The sequence below is a fragment of the Pogona vitticeps genome, chromosome 2 (genome assembly GCF_051106095.1).
Source record: "Pogona vitticeps strain Pit_001003342236 chromosome 2, PviZW2.1, whole genome shotgun sequence".
In the NCBI taxonomy this organism is placed as follows: Eukaryota; Metazoa; Chordata; class Lepidosauria; order Squamata; family Agamidae; genus Pogona; species Pogona vitticeps.
The window spans coordinates 132,189,922-132,211,384 of NC_135784.1; the positions used below are offsets into that span (position 1 = coordinate 132,189,922).

General features: G+C 42.4%; 1 protein-coding gene and 1 long non-coding RNA gene across 22 annotated transcripts in view; both read left to right on the top strand.

Moving 5' to 3' along the window:
- TNRC6C (trinucleotide repeat containing adaptor 6C) overlaps nucleotides 1-21,463 on the top strand; it is a 599,421-nt gene that overhangs the window by 293,596 nt on the left and 284,362 nt on the right. The window lies entirely within an intron of this gene.
- LOC140704545 (uncharacterized) lies at nucleotides 366-11,797 on the top strand. Its single transcript, XR_012083786.2, has 2 exons — nucleotides 366-643; nucleotides 8,699-11,797. It is a non-coding gene; the product is annotated as an uncharacterized LOC140704545 (long non-coding RNA).

Below are 21,463 nucleotides of genomic sequence, written 5' to 3' on the forward strand. Positions count from 1 at the left end.
ACAACCCTTCTCTGGGGCAGGCAGATTAGGTTCAAGAACATCCCGTCCGATTTATCGAAAATCCTGCTAAACTTTCCCGGTGTCGTGCGGGAAAATTTGGGGATCCCCTTTACAGTATTTCGTCCACAAACCGCAGCTAATACGCTGTGATTCTTTGACCGAAATACTGTACTGTATATACTGTATATGCGGTACCACTTGATGCCCAGAGCGCAGCAGAGCCTGCCCGAGAGGTGAGGCTGCGGCGAGGGCAGAAGGGCAACCGTCAAGAAGCAGGAGAAGGGCGGGAGGGGGGCGGCCATCTCTCCTCCAAGAAGCGCCCGCCAACCCGCCGGCTTCAGACGGCCCTCGCTTCTTTGTCCCCCGCCCGGCTGCCGCGGCTGGCAGCATCACACGGCGGAAGGGAGAGGAAAGAGGGATGCCTGCAGCCGAGCGGGACGGAGGGTGGGCTGGCTTTGATTAATGGCACCAGGGCTTCTGTCGCCCTTTCTCCGCCGCTTTCGAAAGCGATTTCTCTTTTGGACGGACATTGATCCACCGATCTGTTCCTGGGCGGGTGATGGCGGCGGCGGGTTCAGATCAATAAGAGCTGTCAGGCTCTTCTGCTTTAACGGAGAAAAATGATCGAAGTGCACCGTTCTCTGTAAGGTTTTTTTTTTATTATTATTGCTTTTAATGGTGCTTTCATACACGGGGACATCACTCCTATGTGAGTCTCCCACTCCAGCGCCATTGGCTCCAGCCAATACGGCGAGAACTTGGAAGCCACCGGGAGGATGATTGTGGACCTCTCTAGGCGCCACCTCAAGAAGCATCGGCGGAGGAAGAGGAGGAGGAGCAAGGCGCTCCCATGGCGGGGAGGGAGGGGGAGGGCAAAGAGGGAGGCCATTTTGATTCGTGGCGCAGTCCCGTCCACTAGCCTGCCGCATAAGCTGCTTTTCTCTCACCACCGCGCCAAGAAAAAAAAAAGAATGGCGGCGGCGATCTGGTACATGGCTATGTTTTCGCCGCCACCTCAGGAGCGGCCCTCCTCGTTCTACCGGACGGTCTTGCCCGCCTGGCACAAAAACAGCCGCTGGCTCGCTGCGGCTTCAGCCCATCATTATCCCCGCTTGGTCAAGGAGGGAGGGAGGAGGGAACTGCCGCAAGAGCGCCGCCGTTCCGCCGTTGCCTGGCTGCGTCTCTTCCCCCACCCCCGTCTCTCTCTCTCTGTACGGCTCTCGCCTCTCCTCATGCCGCCCCTCCCCTCCACCTCGCTCCGTCGCGTCCCCTTTTCGCTCCGACGCAGCCTCGCTCCTTTACAGATTTGCTGTTCCCACCATGCTCTCCTCCTCCCACCGCTGCTCGTGTGCGCTGCCCCCCTTTCTTTCTTTCTCCCCTCCCCACCGCTTCACACTCCTCCCCCTCCCCCTCCCTCCCGCTTGCTGCTTCTCCTCCTCCCCCCTCCCTTCCCGTCTGTACCGATCTGCTGTAATTGACATTTTCCATCTGACAGGTTCTAGGGTTTCCCCCCCTCCTTCTTCCCTGCCCGCCGTTGCTAGGGAAACAGGCGGTGGGGGCCCTCAGACAAGGGAGCGGTTAGCTGCCTTTTTAGGCTGCCTGTCTGCATCAATGTCACTTTGGCTAACGAACGGTGCAGGAAGAAGGAGGGAGGTGTTTCTCTCTCTCTCTCTCTTTTCCTTTTTCCTTTTCTGGTTTTTTTTTAATTACAAAAAAAAGGCAGCACGACGATGCGCAATAAAAAGCCGCGTTAGTGTTAAATTAAGGGGAAAGAAAAGGCCTCTTTGTAGTACCGACCCTCTAACCTCTCAATGAAAGGTTTGCTTTCCTTTCCCAGTGTGCCAAACAATTAAACGATGTGAGATCAACCACCCGACATGGCTGCGGTTCTTCATTCCTCTCAGAGAATGGGAACGCTTCTTCACTCTGCCAACTGCAGATACTTTGGAAGGAGCCATTTGGAAAGCGACACCTGCCTGACAGAGACTTCAGTGCCTCTGTAGTCAGGCTGGTGGTGGACCCGGGAAGGTGGCTTAGCCCTCTTTGGCCCCTTTGGTCCTTCCCAGCCCCTTAGAGATCCCAAATCACCTTGGCATAAAACCAGGAAGAAGAAGTCCTGACGGCATCTTTCAAGACGAAAAAATGTAGTGTAGTTTTTCATTCTGTATTTGTGTCAAGAGTGTTACACAATTTAAAATTATGTACACATGAAATATAGGTTAACTTAAAAACAAATTATTTTTGATCAGAAGAAGGCTACTTCAAAAGCATTATCTCAGCCATTTGTTAGATCTTTTGTACATGTAATAATCATGTGGCATCAAGTCAATTCTGAATTTTGGGACCCTCTTCAAGGTTTTCTAGGCAGACACTACTCCCAAGTGGTTTACCATTCCCTTCTTCTGGGGACAGCCTGAGACTGTGCAGCTTACCCAAAGCCACACAGGCTGGCTCTACCCACAGGAGGCGCAGTGGGGAATCGAACTTCCAGCCTCTGTCTCTGTAGCCAAATACCTAAACCACTGAGCTATCCAGCCAGCTACAATAATTGTGTGCCGTCAAGTCAATTCTGACCGATGACAACCCTTTTCAGGGTTTTCTAGTTAGAAGATACTCAGAAGTGGATTATCATTCCCTTCTTCTGCTGCACTCTGGAACTTTACAGTTGCTCCCGGCTGCACAGGCTTGCTCTTACCCTAAGAGCCACAGTGGGGAATTGAACTCTCAGCCTCCGGCTCTTCTATCAGATACCTAAACCTCTGAGCTATCCAGCCAGCTTTGGTGGAGCACAAATTGCATGCACATAACTGCAGCATTGATTGAAGGATCAGCTTTCATAGACTATAACCCAACTTCATCAGATGTACAATGTGTTACTCAGTTTTCAGGTACGTTATTCAGTACAAGTGGTCTGCATGGGGCTGCACACAGTGAGAGAAGAGGGAAAGTAAACAGCTGAAATCCAGGATAGCCTGGATTTCAGCTATAGTGATCTATAGTCCATAAACCCTTATGTTATAATAAACAAGTCTTCAAAATGTTACAGAACACCATTTGTTTTCCATGCAATACACTTTAACAACAACTTTATTGTTTACGACCAAAGGCCTTTACAATATCTGTAACACACTAACATGGTTACCCCTTTTAAAACTGTCCTTGGCACAAATCTTTCTCAGCCTTCTCACATGAGATCCTCTTAACTGGAGATTTAGGGATTGCTGTGTGTGTTATTACCTGTCCCTGAGTGTTCTGTCCAAATAGGAATGCATTTCATATTTGGGGGAGTCTATGGGGGAGTGGATTTGAAGGAAGGTTCAATGTATACCACTCTGAAATATTCAGGATTAAATTGTCATTTTAGAAAGTGGCATGTTTAAAGAACATTTGTTATGGTTGCTTTTTTGTTTGTTTAGTAGCACGTCATATAAATTACATTGTACTCAGTGTACTCGCCCGACTTATTTTTCAAAGTAGTCTCTGCTTTGGCATAGCTATCCTCAGCATAGCTTATTTATTTTTGTTGTTCTTGTTTAGTCGTTAAGTCCTGTCTGATTCTTCGTGACCCCATGAACCACAGCACAACTCCACTGTCTCCCGGAGTTGGGTAAAATTCATGTTGGTAGCTTTGATGACACTGTCCAGGGATCTCATCCTCTATTGTCCTCTTCTTCTCTTGCCTTCACACTTTCCCAACATCAGGGTCTTTTCCAGGGAGTCGTCTCTTCTCATGAGATGGCCAAAGTATTGGAGCCTCAGCTTCAGGATCTGTCCTTCCAGTGAGCACTCAGGGTTGATTTCCTTCAGAATGGATAGGTTTGTTCTCTTTGCAGTCCAGGGGACTCTCAAGAGTCTCCTCCAGCACCACAATTCAAAAGCATCAATTCTTCGGCAATCAGCCTTCTTTACGGCCCAGCTCTCACTTCCATATATCGCTACTGAAGAAACCATAGCTTTGACTATGTGTACCTTTGTCGGCAAGTTGATGTCTCTGATTTTGAAGATGCTGTCAAAGTTTGTCATCACTTTCCTCCCAAGAAGCAGGTGTCTTTTAATTTCATGGCTGCTGTCTCCATCTGTAGTGATCATGGAGCCTAAGAAAGTAAAATCTGTCACTGCTTCCATATCTTCCCCTTCTATTTAACAGGAGGTGATGTTTTTTTATTTTTTGATATTGAGCTTCAGACCATTTTTGTGCTTTCCTCTTTCACCCTCATTGAGAGGTTCTTTAAGTCCTCCTCACTTTCTGCCATCAGAGTGGTATCATCTGAATATCTGAAGTTGTTGGTATTTTTTCCGGCAATCTTAATTCCAGTTTGGGATTCATCCAGTCCTGCCTTCCGCATGATGTATTCTTTATATAACTTAAATAAGCAGGGTGACAATATACAGCCTTGGCGTACTCCTTTCCCAATTTTGAACCAGTCAGTTGTTCCATATCCAGTTCTAACTGTTGCTTCTAGTTCAACGGAGGCAAACCTTTTTCGGCTCAAGAGCCCAACATGAGGGGGTGGGGAAGAAACCAGTGGCTGCTGTGTCGCCCAGAAGACCAGAACCGGAACACGAAGTGGCAGTTTCAGGGGGAGTCATGGAGACGGACAGGAAATTAAAAGGGGAATCATGGGGACGGACAGGAAGTTAAAGGACCCAGAACAGGAAGAGAAAGGGGGATTCCCAGCTGCAGCAACTTCAAAAGATTCGTCGCGTGTCAGAAGAAAGGGCTTTGCATGTCAGCTGTGGCACGCGTGCCATAGGTTCGCCATCACTGTTCTAGTCCCACTTAGAGATTTCTCAGGAAACAGATAATATGGTCAGGCACTCCCATTTCTTTAAGAACTTGTCATAGTTTGTTGTGGTCCACACAGTTAAAGGCTTTTGTGTAGTCAGTGAAGCAGAAGTAGATATTTTTCTGGAACTCTCTGGCTTTGTCCATAATCCAGCGCAAGTTAGCAATTTGGTCTCGAGTGCCTCTGCCTCTTCGGAATCCAGCTTGTACTTCTGGGAGTTCTCGGTCCTCATACTGCTGAAGCCTGCCTTGGAGGATTTTGAGCATAACCTTGCTAGCGTGTGAAATGAGTGCAATTGTACGGTAGTTGGAGCATTCTTTGGCACTGCCCTTCTTTGGGATTGGGACGTAGACTGATCTTTTCCAGTCCTCTGGCCCCTACTGGGCTTTCCAAACTTGCTGTCATATTGAGTGTAGCACCTAACAGCATCATCTTTTAAGATTTTAAATAGTTCACCTCCACTGGCCTTGTTATTAGACAAGCTTCCTAAGGCCCACTTGACTTCACTCTCCAGGATGTCTGGCTAAAGGTCAGCAACTACATTGTCTGGGTTGTCCGGGATATCCAAATCTTTCTGATATAATTCCTCTGAGTATTCTTGCCACCTCTTCTTGATGTCTTCTGCTTCTGTGAGGTCCCTGCCATTTTTGTCCTTTATCATGTCCATCTGTGCACAAAATGTTCCTCTAATATCTCCTATTTTCCTGAACAGATCTCTGGTTTTTCCTTTTCTGTTATTTTCCTCTATTTCTTTGCATTGTTCATTTAAGAAGGCCCTCTTGTCTCTCCTTGCTATTCTTTGGAAGTCTGCATTCAATTTTCTGTAGCTTTCCCTATCTCCCTTGCATTTTGTTTCCCTTCTCCTCTCTGCTATTTCTAAGGCCTCGTTGGACAACCACTTTGCTTTCTTGCATTTCCTTTTCTTTGGGATGATTTTTGTTGCTGTTTCCTGTACAATATCACATTCTTCAGGCACTCTGTCCACCAAATCTAGTTCCTTGAATCTGTTCTTCACTTCCACTGTGTATTAATAAGGGATTTAGTTTAGATTATACCTGACTAGCCCAGTGGATTTTCCTACTTTCTTCAATTTAAGTTTGAATTTTGCTAAAAGAAGCTGATGATCAGAGCCACCATCAGCTCCAGGTCTTGTTTTTGCTGACTGTATAGAGCTTCTTCATCTTTGGCTGCAGAGAACATAATCAATCTGATTTTGGTACTGCCCATCTGGTGATGTCCATGTGTAGAGTCGCCTCTTGTGTTGTTGGAAAAGAGTGTTTGTGATGACCAGTTTGTTCTCTTGACAATACTCTATTAGCCTTTGCCCTGCTTCATTTTGAACTCCAAGGCCAAACGTACCTACTGATCCTTTTATCTCTTGACTCCCTACTTTAGCATTGTTTTATTTTGTATTGGAAGCCGCCTAGAGTGGTCTGGTAGTCCAGATAGGTGGGGTATAAATAAGTAAGTAAGTAAGTAAGTAAGTAAGTAAGTAAGTAAGTAAGTAAGTAAGTAAGTAAGTAAGTAAGTAAGTAAGTAAGTAAGTAAGTAAGTAAGTAAGTAAGTAAGTAAGTAAATAAATAAATAAATAAATAAATAAATAAATAAATAAATAAATAAATAAATAAATTCCAGTCCCCTATAATGACAAAAACATCTTTCTTTGGTGTCAGTTTTAGAAGGTGTTGTACTTCTTTATAGAATTGGTCAATTTCAGCCTCTTCAGCATGAGTGGTTGGTGCATAAACTTGGATTACTGTGATGTTGAAAGGTCTGCCTTGGATTCATCTTGAAATCATTCTATCATTTTTGAGATTGTATCCCAGTACAGCTTTTCCCACTCTTTTGTTGACTATCAGGGCTACTCAATTTCTTCTACGGGATTCTTGCCCACAATAGTAGATATGATAATCGTCTGAATTGGATTCACCCATTCCCGTCCATTTTAGTTCACTGACACCTAGGATGTCAATGTTTAATCTTGTCATTTCCTGTTTGACCACATCCAGCTTACAAGGTGCATAGATCTTGCATTCCAGGTTCCTATGCAGTATTTTTCTTTATAGCATCAGACTTTCCTTTCACTTCCAGACGCATCCACAGCTGAGCGTCCTTTCAGCTTTGGACTTCATTAGCTCTGGAGCTACTTGTCCTTGTCCTCCGCTCTTCCTTAGTAGCATGTTGGACGCCTTCTGACCTGAGGGGCCCATCTTCCAGCATATTTTTTAGTCTTTTGTTTCTGTTCATGGGGTTTTCTTGGCAAAGATGCTGGAGTGGCTTGCCAGTTCCTGCTCCAGATGGATCATGTTTAGTCAGAACTCTCCATGATGACCTGTCTGTCTTGGGTATCCATGCACGCACGGCATAGTCCATAGCTTCTCTGAATTACTCAAGCCCCTTCGCCACGAGAAGGCAGCAATCCGTGAAGGGGTATTTTTTTTTATTTACATCAGTTAATTAGTGGCTATTAGGTAACTGACCAAAAACATAGGTTCTGGCAAGAAAGTGACACATGATTAGAAACAGTTGGAAATCCTCATTGGTCTCCCTAACAACTTTTTAAGAACTCATTATTGCCAGGGCCCTGTATTAATGGACTGTATGTCATATGCTGTTGAAATATGGTTTTCAAGGCATGCGAGCTATTGGAGAAATTGTTTCACCGGTGCTTGTTTGTCCAGTGCCTTTCCTTGGCTGTGCAGAGATTTGAACCCAGGTCTTCAGAGTCCTAGACCATCATTATATCCAGTGCATCTCACTGGCTCTCTAAATAACAGATTGCCACAAAACAATTCTGCTGAAAAGATCATGCAGGGCCACATGTGGATTATCCCCCCTTTTTTGCTGAGTTTTCGCAGGTAGTAAATAATGCAGCAAAATATAATGTATGCTGGACAGTGCAACTTCAGTGGTCAGTAAAAGAAATCTGTGCCTGAGGAACAGCTGGCAGCAAAAAGAACACTGCTGTTGACTGGTAAGGATATGGTAAATCACTTCTGAGTGTTCTCTACGTAGAAAGTCCTGAAAAGGTTAATCATAAGTCAGAAGTGACTTGACATGACATGATTATTATTTTTATTCTTCTTCGCTAACTTTAGCTCTTCTATTGTCTTATAGCAAATACTGTATGTGCTACTATAGTTGTATAAACTTATTTTTTTTATATATTTTGGCTTATGTTGACTTATATGGGGTTTATATATGTCAACATATGTAGCTTCCAGAAGTGGTTATTCTTTAGACTTTTTGCCATTCAGAGTGTTTTAACTTTTGTTTATCTCATGCCTTATGGATCCATGAAAAATGTTGAGGATGACTAGGGATTTCCATTCCTTCCCCATTATACAATTTAAATGCAACAAATAATCTAATTATAACCAAATCAGCTCGATTTTCTGTGGGACAAGAAAACAACACTTTTTTGCCTTATTTTTCCATTCATTCGAATTAATTGGGAAGGGAAAGCCTGAAATTTTTTATCAAACATTTGTTGGGTATTGTTTTTCTCTTCACTTTTTAAGCCATTCTTTTTTTAAAAAAATTGGGAAAATCTATCAATCTATATTTTCAGAATTTAAGAAGCTAGACAAAGGCCTCTTAATCACACTGAAGTTATTAAATTACATTGTTAAAATGTAAATTGCCAAAATATATGAAGTAAATATTGTTAGATGTAGCTACCACATGTTTTACTAGTCACCCGTTGTTTCGCAGTGTTGTAAATCCATGCGTTCTGCCAGATTAATCACTCTTCTTAGCTGTAAATTTCAAGCAGTGGAATTATTTGTCCATCTTATTGTATGCACATGCATATGCCTATTTTTCTGTATTTTTATCTGTTTGAAAATAGCCTGAATTATTCAAGGTTTAATGTGTAAGCTATAAGGCCATATTCCTTCTCATGGTTACAGTGCCTTCAGAAGAAAAGAGGTCTGTTCGCATGTGATGGAGGGGGAATTGGAAGAGAGTCAAGGGAACGTGGGGCATGAGCTGAAGCAACCACCTACTCATGGAGGCTGTAGACTTCTCCTCTCCTAATGCCTGTTCCTAGATGAGGACTCCAGTCCTGAAATTATTTCTTTGACGTGGAGTGATACTTGCTCACAAATAGAGAGACACTCCCCATTCCATGGCTGGGCTTGAGAACCGCTTATAGAAGAAAGAAGAAGTGGGAGACTGAGAAGAATGGCTCCTACACAACTGCACGTTTAAAGGCACCTTAATGTGCTTGCTCTTTCGTTCGTTCATTCGTCTGTACCCATCAACCATGCCTGAGCTGGCAATGGGACTGAGAGGAGTGTGTCCTCTGACGACCTTGCGTTCTGAGAAGGCTCATATGGATATGGATCCCCTGGTCCATCAGGTCGCCTGGGGATCTTTGTGGGCATCTACACCAGGGAGTGGGTATCCAGCATGATAGGTGTGTTGTGCTGATTGCTTCTTATTTATTTATTATGTTATAGCTCAGCTTTCTGCCAATCCTGGTACCTGAGGCAATTTGACACTTAAAGCTAACAGAATCGCCAACCGATGCTCTATTTATATTTCTATAAATAAGCCAAATGTTGCATCTGCATATGGAAGTACATCCAAATGGTTTTGGGGAAAATAATGGTTATTTAGGAAATAGCATCCTGAAGGCTTTACAGGGCCACTCTGGACACTTTAATCTCTTTCATTTTTTTCTTCTAATCTCTTCCAAGCACAGGTGGGATGTTGCAACATCCTTCTGTTGATCCCTTTATGTAATGAACACAACAGGACAGATCTTGGCATTGCCATTCAAATTATAATCTTGGGCGTTTGGCCAGCATTGCAATGATGTAGACATTTCCCTGGCTTCACAATGTTTTCAGATTACTACCAGCCTACATGAAACTTAGCATAATGGATCCACGAAGAGAATATGCCAATATATACTGAAGTCTGTGTAGTTCAATGTGAAAACCTGGATTTTGGCTTCTGCTTAGCTGTTTGTGAAAATGAGACTGGGCACATTGTAGTGCGTCATCCGTTTTTGCCATGCCTCCTTCAACAAGAGAATCCTTTCTGTGTAAGGAGGTGCATCTTGGGGAATATTCTTTGCAAGAAGGAAAGCAGCTTTCATATTAGCAGGGGTTGCGAAGAGGTAGAAGTTAAGTAACCAAAGAAAATTGTGCAAGTATGTGAAAACATGCAATCTCTTTCAGGGACTGGGAGGGAGGTCCCTTTGGCCATAGGACAGAAAGTGGGAGAAATGACTGATTTGACATTGCATGAATATAGAAGCATGAGCTGAGCAGAATGCAAATTATAAATATCTGTTGTTATTGAAGAAACAACAAAAAAATGAGAAGAGTGCAAGGTAGAGCAGAAGAGGGGTGAGGGTGAAGAAATGTACTTACAGATATCCTTATAGGTGCTCATAGGTTTTGATTAAATTTCATTTGAGCATGAAATCAGAGAGGTTGAAAACCTTGATGGAAAAAAGAGGAGATTGATTATTTATTTCCCCACAAAGTTTTGCAGCCTGTACAACCTCAGTCACATTATTTAGAGTTTCTCTACTCCACCCTACCCCACTGGACTATAGTCCATGCAGCTGTTTGTATGGCATCATGTGTCCCACTGTTCCAAGGAGCCAGCTGCTATTACTATAAGGATAGCCCTCCCTAGGGAGAGTGGTACCTTGTATCTCCTTTTTGTGACTGAGAAAACCCAAACTGATCATTGGGGGTGGGTGGGTCAACCCGGACCTACCTTGTGAACAAATGTTGCCTTCTGAGTGGCAGCATCCTTAGCTATTGTAAAAGATGGAAGAAGGGGGTAAAAGAGCTTCTGCCAGGAGAGATCTGCTTCAGTGAATATTATCACATGAATGCAACAATCAAAGCCAGAATAATGCTAATTCCTGTGGGACACTAAAGCTCAGCTTTTGCTTTTATTTCCTTTCCTTTCTTTTCTTTTTTTTTAAAAATCCTTAACCCTTGGGTATTATTTTCAAATTAATTACTCTCATTACATTAATTGTGCAAGTGCCTGGTCTATTATTTTCTGCCATTCTCCCATGCAGGAAGTATAACCGTGTGTTGCTAACACTACGATACCAAAGGATCATCTTCCAACAATTAATCAGCAGAATAATGCCATTGCTGCTGCATGTGCCATCTTTGCTCAGCAGTTAATAAATAATAATAATAAATACACACAGAGAAAGAGAGAGTCAGAATGTCACTTCTCCTAGCAACATGACATTGCCATTTTTTTCTTCTATTCCTGGACAGCTTGCTTTAAAGCTATATATAGCAGTTCTTCAATGACAGTGACATGCCAAATGGTCCATGATGTGTATCCATGAACATAGTAATGCCAACCGAACTGTGTTTAAGAAAAAAAAACAAGGTGGCACTATTCATTATTTGAGAAGGAGGGTGTGTTGCAGCAGCTAACATTTGGCTTGTGTTATGGACTGCTTTTTGGATGAACTGACTGTGTACCTGATAATGTGTAATCCTTCAGACCATTACAAGAGATTTGGATCTTTCCCACTATTGGGCTATTGAATGGCATTATGTTCTGTTTGGCGATCAGGAAGGTTGCAGCATGGAACTGAGTGTTGGTTTGTATATATGTGTTTGTAAATATATAGGTAATGGGTTTGTATCAAATATAGCTGCGGATGCATTATTAGCATATATACATAGGCTAAGTGCTGCAATGATTGGCGGATGAGTGATAGAATGTTGAATGCAGAGCAGAATGCTGTTTGATTGATACATTTAGAATGTGATATGGAAGCAGTTGGACAGTTTAGAAAAGGCAGCCTGTTTTGGGTGGTCTGAGAGAAAGTTGGTTGGAGTACATGACTGCAGTGAATGAGAAAAGGATTAAGGAAATTGTGTGTTGTGTGGTGTCTGTAGAAATGGCTAAATACATATAAAGTGCAAAGACTGAAGAGTAGGTTATAAGGATGTTTGTGTAAATATTACTGTATATGAGATTACATATATTATAATTGTTTTCCACTTTGGTGTTTGACTACCTAATTAATTACTCTTTCCTTCCTTATACCCGCAGTTCCCTACATTCATTTTTGTTTGTTTATATAAGAGAAAAACTCTCCTCGTTATTTTTTTAAAGTAATATTTTAAAGATATTTAGAAGTCAGAACCCACATCAGTTCAGACAACACTCAAACAAAATTTGAAAGTGAAGGAGGAGGAGGAGGAGGAAGAAACCTTTTCATTTAACAAACAAATAAAATAAATACCAGCTCAGGCCAGAAGGTATTTCAGGCACAGATAGAGGGGCAACCCAAGATGTTCTGGATAGGTGGCCTAACCTAATGGTACTAAGAAGAGGTGGCCAAGTTTTAAGGTGAAAGTGCAAAAGAAGTGCCTGCAAATATCTAGAGAGTATGTAATTCACAACAGTGTGAAAATAGTGAGAAGGGACACTTCCCTGGGCTGCCACACCACCAACTGCTGGAAAGTGAGTTGTAAGACCCTTCCCATATTGGAATTTAAAGCAGAAAGAAACAAAGAAAGAAGTTTGACCATTCTTGAAACAAAGTATATGAAGAGACATAAGAAGACCCAAAATGTGTTGGATCAAGCCAAAGTCCTATATAGTCTAGCATTCTTTTCTCAGAGTAACCAAACAGCTGCCTATGGGAGGTAACCAAACAGAACATGAGTGCCATAGAACTGTTGCAGCAAGTGGGCTTCAAAGGCATGCTGCCATAGATGCTGGAGAGAATGTATAGTCATCATGACTAGTTGTTTTATAGCTTTATCCTGCTGGATAGCTCAGTGGTTTAGATAGCAGGCAGAGGTTGGGAGTTCAATTCCCCGCTGTGCCTCCTTGACAAGGGGTTGGACTCAATGATCCACAGGGTCCTTTCCAGCTTTGCAGTTCTAAGATTATTGTAATACTGTGTTCCTTTAAAGCTAGCCGAGTTGGTACTCATTACTACATATTATGGTAGGGACTTCCAGTGTTAAACTGACATACTTTCTGTTGTGTGCCCATCTCCCTTTATTCTGGTTTAATGGATGATTTCCCTCTCCATCCCAAGTTGTAGTATTATGAGAGAGGAAGTAATGTTTTTCTGACTCTTTTCTGGTTATTCTCTATATGCTATTTGCCTTTCCCCCCCAGCAACTGCATGTTGCATCAGCGTGTTGCCCATAACCCCACAATCTGTTATCTGAGCAATTACCACAGACTAAAGGTGGTAGGTTCTCACCAGTATATATTATAAATTAGTATCAAACCAGGATTAGAGAAAGTAAGAATTACAGAAAGTTAGAAATTTTGCCACTATGTGCATCACACTACAGGTATTAGCACTGAATCATGTTTGCCATTTTCATATACTCATAGGCCCAAATCCTCAAGTGTGATTATCCTACTATAATGAACATGGAATAAGTTCTGGAGATAAATTTTCCCAAGTTGAGACAAGCAAAGACATTATCTGTTTTGTAATAGGCTGCACACAGGGAGAGTTCACCACTTCCTTAGGTAGCCCATTCCACTGCTGAATAGCTCTTTCTGTCAGGAAGTTATCCTTAATGTTTAGTTAAAACTGGCTTCCATGTAATTTAAATCTAAATCACCCCATCTTCCAACTTTTAGTGCTTTCATGCAAATTCTTCTGGATGGAGAGAGTGTTTCAGTATCCTTTTCACTTCTGTGGTTCTGAGCAATTTGGTATCATTAGCACATTTGGGACACCCCACTGCTTTCTGCAGATCTTTTATGATCCAAATACAGATCCTTGGGTGTCCCAACAATTTATGTCCCTCCCTTGTGAGAACTGGTTAGTAAATTTGGTCAGGTATCTTTTGCTAAATGGCTTTGTCAGAAGTGTCTTAAAAGTTACACAAGCAATATCTACTGGATCACCCTACTCAGATGTTTGCTGACATTTAACAAGGAATACTAAAGATCAGTGAGGCAGGATATACATTTACACAGATTCCTGCTATCCAAACATCCAATTTTATATGATTGGTAATTCCATCTTTTGTTATCCTGCTCAACAATTCATTCACAACATATGTTAAGCTAACTGTCGTTTGACTTATTGGACCTCCACCTGATTCCTTTTTGAAGCTGGTATCACACTAGTTACTTCTGAGTCCTCTGATACAGAGGCTGTTTATTGAGACATTACATATTTTGAAACTCAGCAATTACCCCCTGTATTTTTTAAAGATCTCTTGCAATGGGTATCATCTGGGGCTGGTGATTTGTTTCTTTTGAATGTGCGATTAAGGTATAGAATTAAACATTTTCACTATCTACCCATCCAGAAAATATACAGGCATCGAATCTGCCCGATATATTGTGGTGTGAAGCCAAACAGAAATAATTTGTTCACCTTCTCTGCAGTCTTGTTTTCCTTTAGTATTTTTTCAGTTTCCTACACCCAGTAGTCCAACTGCCTTCCTAGCCAGTTTCCTCCTTGGGATTTATTTAAGGATTTTTGAAAACAACTGCTGCTTTTAATGTTTTTAGTGATATACAGTACTGCTCAATGGATCCCCTAGTGTCTTTTGCTATTTTCTACAACCTTGTGTTTCTTCTTGTTACCACCATTTGAACAAGACTTCATTTGTTTGTTTGAGTTATACCCACCTTCCTCTCCCCGCCATGGAATTTAAGGTAAATAACAGAAATATAAATTAAATCAATGCAAGCTTAAAACATAAAACAAAATAATCAAAACAATCAACTCTGAAAGTAATTAGAACCAAATCATTTTTTAAAAAAGGAGCACCCCCACAGTTGAAAAAAGTAGCTACCAAGGAAATTCCTAATTTTGTTTCACCTTTTTTTTTTTTTTTGGTGGGAGATGTGCAACAGGGAAGGATCCAGCCGAGCCTCCTATGGTGGGGAGCGCCACAATCAGAGACTGCCAATTATCTACCTCAGCCCCAAATTCTGAAGAGGTTATCCTTCCCTTTCTGTCCTGTATCAACATTACCTCTCTTTTGACAAAACAAATAATTCACCAGACTTTCCCACCTAACCACTGCTTTGACTAATGGTTATTAAATAAACATGTAATGGAAATTAGCCCTCAGGCAATCCTGTTTGGGACTGATCAGTTTGAGCCATTTGGAGCTAGCACAGAACAGGCATAGTGCTCGGTCTAATTTATCTGTCACATATTGTTGATGTGCATGCACCCTCCCAGCAGAGATCTCGCCTCTATGCAGGCAAAGAAAATGTCCTGTATTACTTTAACATTGTTTCATGCCTGCATTATGAGTGAGCTTATTTCTCTCTCCGGGCCCACTACATCTGAGTGAATGTTGAGATGGACTCAGTAGTCTCCTCAGTTTGATTCCTTCATCCCATTCTTCTGAAGCAGAAAAGGAACATCTGCCAAGTAACTAGATCTTGACCTGAAATTGGATCTCTGGCTACCTGGAAGAAGAAAAGCCTTGCCACATTCTTTTGTCATGACTGAGACCTCCTGGCATTCTTGAAGGAACCATAGGAAGACATTTTGTTCCCACGCAACATCCTGGGGCATTAGATGAGGATCATTACCTTTCATCACTGCACAATAGATTCTGGTTGTTGTTGATTATTCTAAGCAACTCAGCTTTTGATGGGTTATTTATTTGATCCCTACTCACAAGTAAGAGCAAGACACTTTTACTTTGTAAAGTGTGGAAGACCACAACATCTCCTTCCCTCCTTTTTGTGCCTTGTTTCCTGTTTTCTATCTTCTGAAAACCTCTGGGCCCAGGAAAAGGGCCCAGAGGTTTTCAGGAGTAGTGGCAAGGTTTTCCCTGGTGGTATGGAGGGCATAATTCAACATCCCTAGCATTCCATCATGTGAAACAGATGTGTCACCCACCTCATGGGAGAGGCGACCTTATGATGCAGTTTTGACCCCACAAAGAGCTTGGACCAGAACTAAAAGTAACAGATTGGGGCAGCAGTTCATGTTGTCAGATTCACGCACTCTTCTGCTCCCTTGCTCCAAAAGAAGGACAGGTGCTCTCTGTACCCAGTCAGCCACAGAGGCATACAACTTTGAAAACTCTCAGGCTGTACAAATTAGATTTGACACACAAGGCCTCTCAAAGTATGACTGTCACTAAGCCCCAGGAGTGCAATTGCATAATGAACTAATCCTTGGAATATTTTAAGAGGATTTTTTGGTGGTAGTGTTTATTATCCAAATTCTAAGCTGCTCTTCTTAATGTCTCAGCTCCTGTCTGAAGAGAGAGGAAGAGGAAAGAAGGGGCGCCAGCACATTCTTTGAACTAATCACATGTAACGAAGTAGAAGGAGGGTGCTGCTGTTACTGTAACTGAGCTGAATATCAGTTTGGGCTTTTGGTTTATTCTTTGAAATTCCCTTTGCAGCACCAGTTCTTAGTACCCTTTGAAGGAAAGCAAAATGGCCTTGCCTGTCTCGACAAGAGATGGAACTGAATTGTGCTAAACTCTTGTTAACTTTTCACAGCCATTCCCTGTGAATTCGGCACTTTCACACAGAAGCATTGGGTTAAAATCATGTTTAAATGAATACAGATACCTAAGGTGGCCAATCTGATCCTGTTCGTTTGTCTTCTTGATGGTATTGGCCTAACAAAATTCATGTCGTTGAGAATCTCTGTACATTTTAGTTTCTGTCTTTGAGGTTCACTATTTCAGGTTCTTGCATTCCTGTAGGCTTGTGGTGAATTTGGCCCTCTGAAATCTGGCAAAAGGTAAATAAATGATGAAGTATGAGCAATGGCAATCACTGTATAAATTATGTACAAATTACAGTATGTAACTACAGTATATAATTTATGGTTTGATATAATTTATATTAAACTTAATATAAATCTATAAATGGTCATTATAGCCAAGGTCACACAAAAATGCTCTAATATAGACGTAATTCAAAGCACAGTATGCAAAGTTCAAGCAGGAAAAATAAAACCTCCAGGAAAACCTCATGACCGCATAAAATGAACTCCAGATATCAGCTAGGTAATACTGGAATATCAGAGGCATAATTTTTACTCTTGATTTAAGCTTTAACTTGGTGTGGGTGAATGTTTTCTTCCTATCTGACCTGCCAGCTGGTAAAAGATGGTAATAGTTGAAGCCCTATGAAAACTTGAGTCAAAAGCCCCGTCGTTCATAGTAAGGTTTCCTTTGACTGCAGTCTTGCTCTTGATTGGGAGCCTTTGAATCTCACTGGAATAATATGTTTACAAGAGGAAGGGAAGAAATTGGTAGTGTTGGATTCTTCCAACCTACTCTCTGCTGCTCTCCCTAAATATTCATTTGTCAAAGGGTCCTGCTGCTGGTGGTGGTGTTTAAAAGGAAGTATATAAAACGGTGCTTTCACACGTTTGCTATTAATTTTAGAATTCTAAGTATTCAGCCTGGGATTTTACACTGGCTGGAAATCATCACGAAATGCTACGGCAGCCTCATCCCTGCACAGCCAGTCCTGTGACATAAGAGCTTTGCTGCAGGAGCGTCTAAAAATAGGACACAAACCTCATTCCCTCCTCATCAGCCAATCAGTAGGATGGGGCTGGAAGCCCTGTTTGCTATCTCTTTCCTACCCAGTTGGCTCTTTTCCTTGTAGCTCTCAGGCATGATCTGACCCGCTGGAAAGGTCTGTTTTCTTCTTTCTTCCATTATGGAAGTATGGAGGTTTCCTTTTTTTTCTCATTAGACCTAAGATTATGTCCGCTGTATGCACTCACGAGGAGAAAAACACCGAGCAAGCTGAATATATGCTTCATTGTGTTAAGTCTGACCCTAAATCCAAGAACTGATCTCGTATCAAAAGGGCCCTGGACAACCCAGGCTACCAACATAGTGTGTACAGTTGGGCAAGGGGGGCGGGTTGTGGTGTCTTTGTCCACATGCTACAAGGGCTAAAGGAGCTGAAAATGTGTTTGTCTACCAGGCCCAAGTTCATTACAGTGGTATCACCTGCTTTCTCACTGTGCATGTGTGCCTCTCAGGAAAATATCCTATTTTACCTTTTGCCTTTGAATGTCATCTTTTTGCACCTCACAACCAGCAGATGCTCTGTAATTTTCACTCAATTTTTTTTAATTGCACTGGGTGGAGTGTTTTTGTCCCCCGTGAGAATTCCACCTTACTGAAGGTTTCAGCCAGAGTTGGGGTTAGGGTGCAATGTATGTCTGTAAAGTGGAATATTTCCTAATACCTCCCCTTTGTCATCCCTCTCCTTGGAAGAAATATTGATTTCCCAGAAATGGAGTCAACCTGTTGCCAGCTTTACATTGTGGCTTGCTGAAATAAAACATGAGACTTTTCAATCCCAATGAAATAACTCGGTTAAATTTATTTCAGTTGATTTCAATTTCAGATTACCAATGTTACCTTTATGATGGAATACTATGCTTCCTAATGCTGTTTGCTTCAGCTTCATTAGTGCTAATCACTGTAAAAATAATCATAACACTTAAGGGTAAAATGAGCACCACTTTTCAACTTTCAACATAAACACACACACACACACACACAGAGAGAGAGAGAGAGAGAGAGAGAGAGAGACCCACACACATGTGGGGGAAAAAGTAGGTATCACCAATGTCTCTGACGAGTTGTACCTTGTAAATTTCTTGCAATAATGACAGAAAGTGAACCTGCACACGTTAAGAGGCCTTTGTCCGCTTTCGTTCCATATATATTCTGGAGCTAAGTTTTGGTACTGAACATTGTTTCCAGAGCTAAGCCTTGGGGAGGCTAAACTGATTAAAATCTATCCCTTGTGCTTGTTCCAGGGAATTCTCTCACTAGTTCATGAATTAATCATGGAATTGCATTTTTAAAAAGATGCCTGCAAGGTTCAAATTAAGCCCGGAAGTCCTCAAAATAACCATCGGCCAAATCCTTATGCACGTTCAGTAATAAGGCTGGTAGAACTCAATAATTTCTTTTCCTCCTTAGAAAAGGCAGGAGTACACTCCTCGGGCCTGAGAATAAAAATGACGGCAAACATCAGCACCAGCTCATTGGCCTGCAAATATATTAGTAACATTGCTCAAATGCACATGTTGTTCACACATTACTCCCCAGCCCTTTGGATCATCCACACAATACAGACCATAAAGCAGAGATTCAATACTTGGATTCGTGAAGTCCACATTTGTACCAGGAGGAAGACATATGATAGCCAAATCTATAGATAAAAGATTGAGGGAACTAGTTAATGGTCTGTTTTAGAGATGGGCACAAACTGCCGGTTCCGTGATTTGTGGCAGTTTCTTTATCATCCAAACAGATGTTTGGCACTGCCCAGCCCTGCCTCCTTCAGCAGGCGCCCTCTCAGAGGCAGCACCCAAGCTTTCCTGCCCCGCCTTCTCTGGACATTGCCTCTGAGTGGGCGCCCGCCAGAGGAGGCAGGACTGGAAAATGCCAAACACCTGTTTTGACAAAACCGAACCAGCACGAACTGCTGAACTAGCAGTTGGTGCCCATCTTCAGTCTGTTTAGCAACATCACTTTGCTAACCTAGTTGAAAACAACTGAAGACAGCAAAATTCCAGCTTTGTATCAGGTTTTATGACTTTTTAAAAAAATGTTCCAGAATGTTAGGTGATTATTCCATGAGAACAAAAAAGACTTGAAGTCAGAATTATGCTTTCAGTATGCCCAATCTCCTTATCTAAATGTAAAAGTAAATTGTGTTTCCACCATCTGTTTGCAATCTATATACATCATAGGCATCCTTCAGTCTAGAGAGACTATGGGAACGTGCTCTGTATGGAGGACTTTGACGCTGTATGCGAAGCTGGAGTGTCCTCTCCAGGGCATGAAGCCTGGATAAAATAATATGGAGGATAGGCTGTTACCCAAGCAGCAAATCCCCCCTCTCCACATCGCTGAAATAGTCCAATGGAAAAGCAAGAGCCAATACAACTGGTTCCAACGACATCGCAGGAGTTGCCAGAACGACACAAACTGCCTCCGGGACTCCGGCTCTGGATTTTGCCTCGAGGTTAACTCCTGAAGCCTTTTCCATCAGTGGATATAGCCACAAGGCAGTGGAGGTTTGAAATCAGAGTTTTCCTTCTCCTAGATGGGCTGCCTTCCCAGGCTGACGAGCCCCACCTACCCGGGGTGGGGTATTGTTATTGATATATACCAATGACAAGTATAATCATACAAAAGAAAAAGTTGAAATTCCCACAATTCAGAGGACTACTTTTGCCCCACCTCATGACATGCAAAAAAGAGAGTTACCCCTTTAGAGAGAGAGAAAGAGATGTAGTCCAGTGTAGTGAAGGTTCTGGTATACCTTCACCTTCCGAGTGGTCACGTTTTCTATAAGGGAATGTAAACAACATTTGCCAACATAAAAGTATGTGGTCTGGATAAGTCACATGACTCAGTTCCACAGAAATCTCAGCTATGAGTGACTAGATAGGCACCATGTTGTAGTTATAGTCACTTACCACCCTGTTAAGTGGTAAGTGGCTATAACTAAAACCCTGTTAAACAGGAATGATTGTCTGTCTATCTGAAAAAGCCATAATTCCTCTCTTGAGACAGGGGATCCATAAATGTGTTTCAATGGAAGGATTTCAGATATTTAACAATGAACTGTCAAGCACTAAATTATCAATGGACAAAGAAAATCAAGTGGTGCATGTGTACGTATAAATGGGTCTAGAGCAGACATGGCAGTATTGGTATGCAAATATGAATATCCCCCCCACAGGTGCAGATAATGAGGGTCCGGGCCCCCTGCCACAAGCTCCGCTGCACCTTCCTATTGCTCCGTTGCTCACGATGGATTAGCCACTCCTGGCAGAAGGCGGGATGACGAGCCTCTCTGCCAGGTCAAAGAGTGGCTAACCCATTGCAAGCAATGGAGAGATAGGAAGGCACCGTGGAGCTCATGGCAGCAGTGGAATCGCGAGTGGTCGGTCTGGCCCCAGGGGCACGGACCCTCGTTATCTGCACCTGGGTGGGTATATTCATATTTGTATACGAATACCCACATCTCTAGTCTGGAGGCTTTCTGGAGAAAGTTTTGGGAATCTCCTTCTTTGTGAGATTAGATAGCTCAGTGGTTTGGATATTTTGGCTGTGGAGCCAGAGGTTCAGAGTTTGATTTTCCGCTGTGCCTTCCTGACAGGAGCTGGACTCGATGATCCATAGGGTCCCTTTCCAGCTCTGCAGTTCAAAGATCGAAGTGCACGACTGTGAAGAGGTACTAGCTGTAATGTAAAGTTTATTGCAGTAAAGCAGCAATCCTGAGTGTACACTTGCTTAGAATTAAGGTGCATATGTCGGTACTAAGACATAAATGCCACACTCAGTATCTTTCCTCATTAATTAACTTTTTAATATAAATTGAAATCTCTCTCCCTCTCTCCTTGATTGTGCAAGTCCAGAGAATGAAAGATGTGATCGAGAGATGTGGGAACCACAGAAAAGATAGATCATTACATTCCAACCCCCCAACCTCTGGAAAAATGAGCTTCTAATGAATAACCTTGCACCTCCTAGAGATGGATCCATCTTGCTGGCACATTTAGGCTCTGGCCTCTTCTAATACATGCAGTGAAGTCTCTCTGTTTCTATTATGATACTGCCACTAACTACTTGGCATGACATCTTTGGCTGGTATGGCTAACTGCAGTTATGAATATTTTATAGCACACTGATTAGTGACTTTTC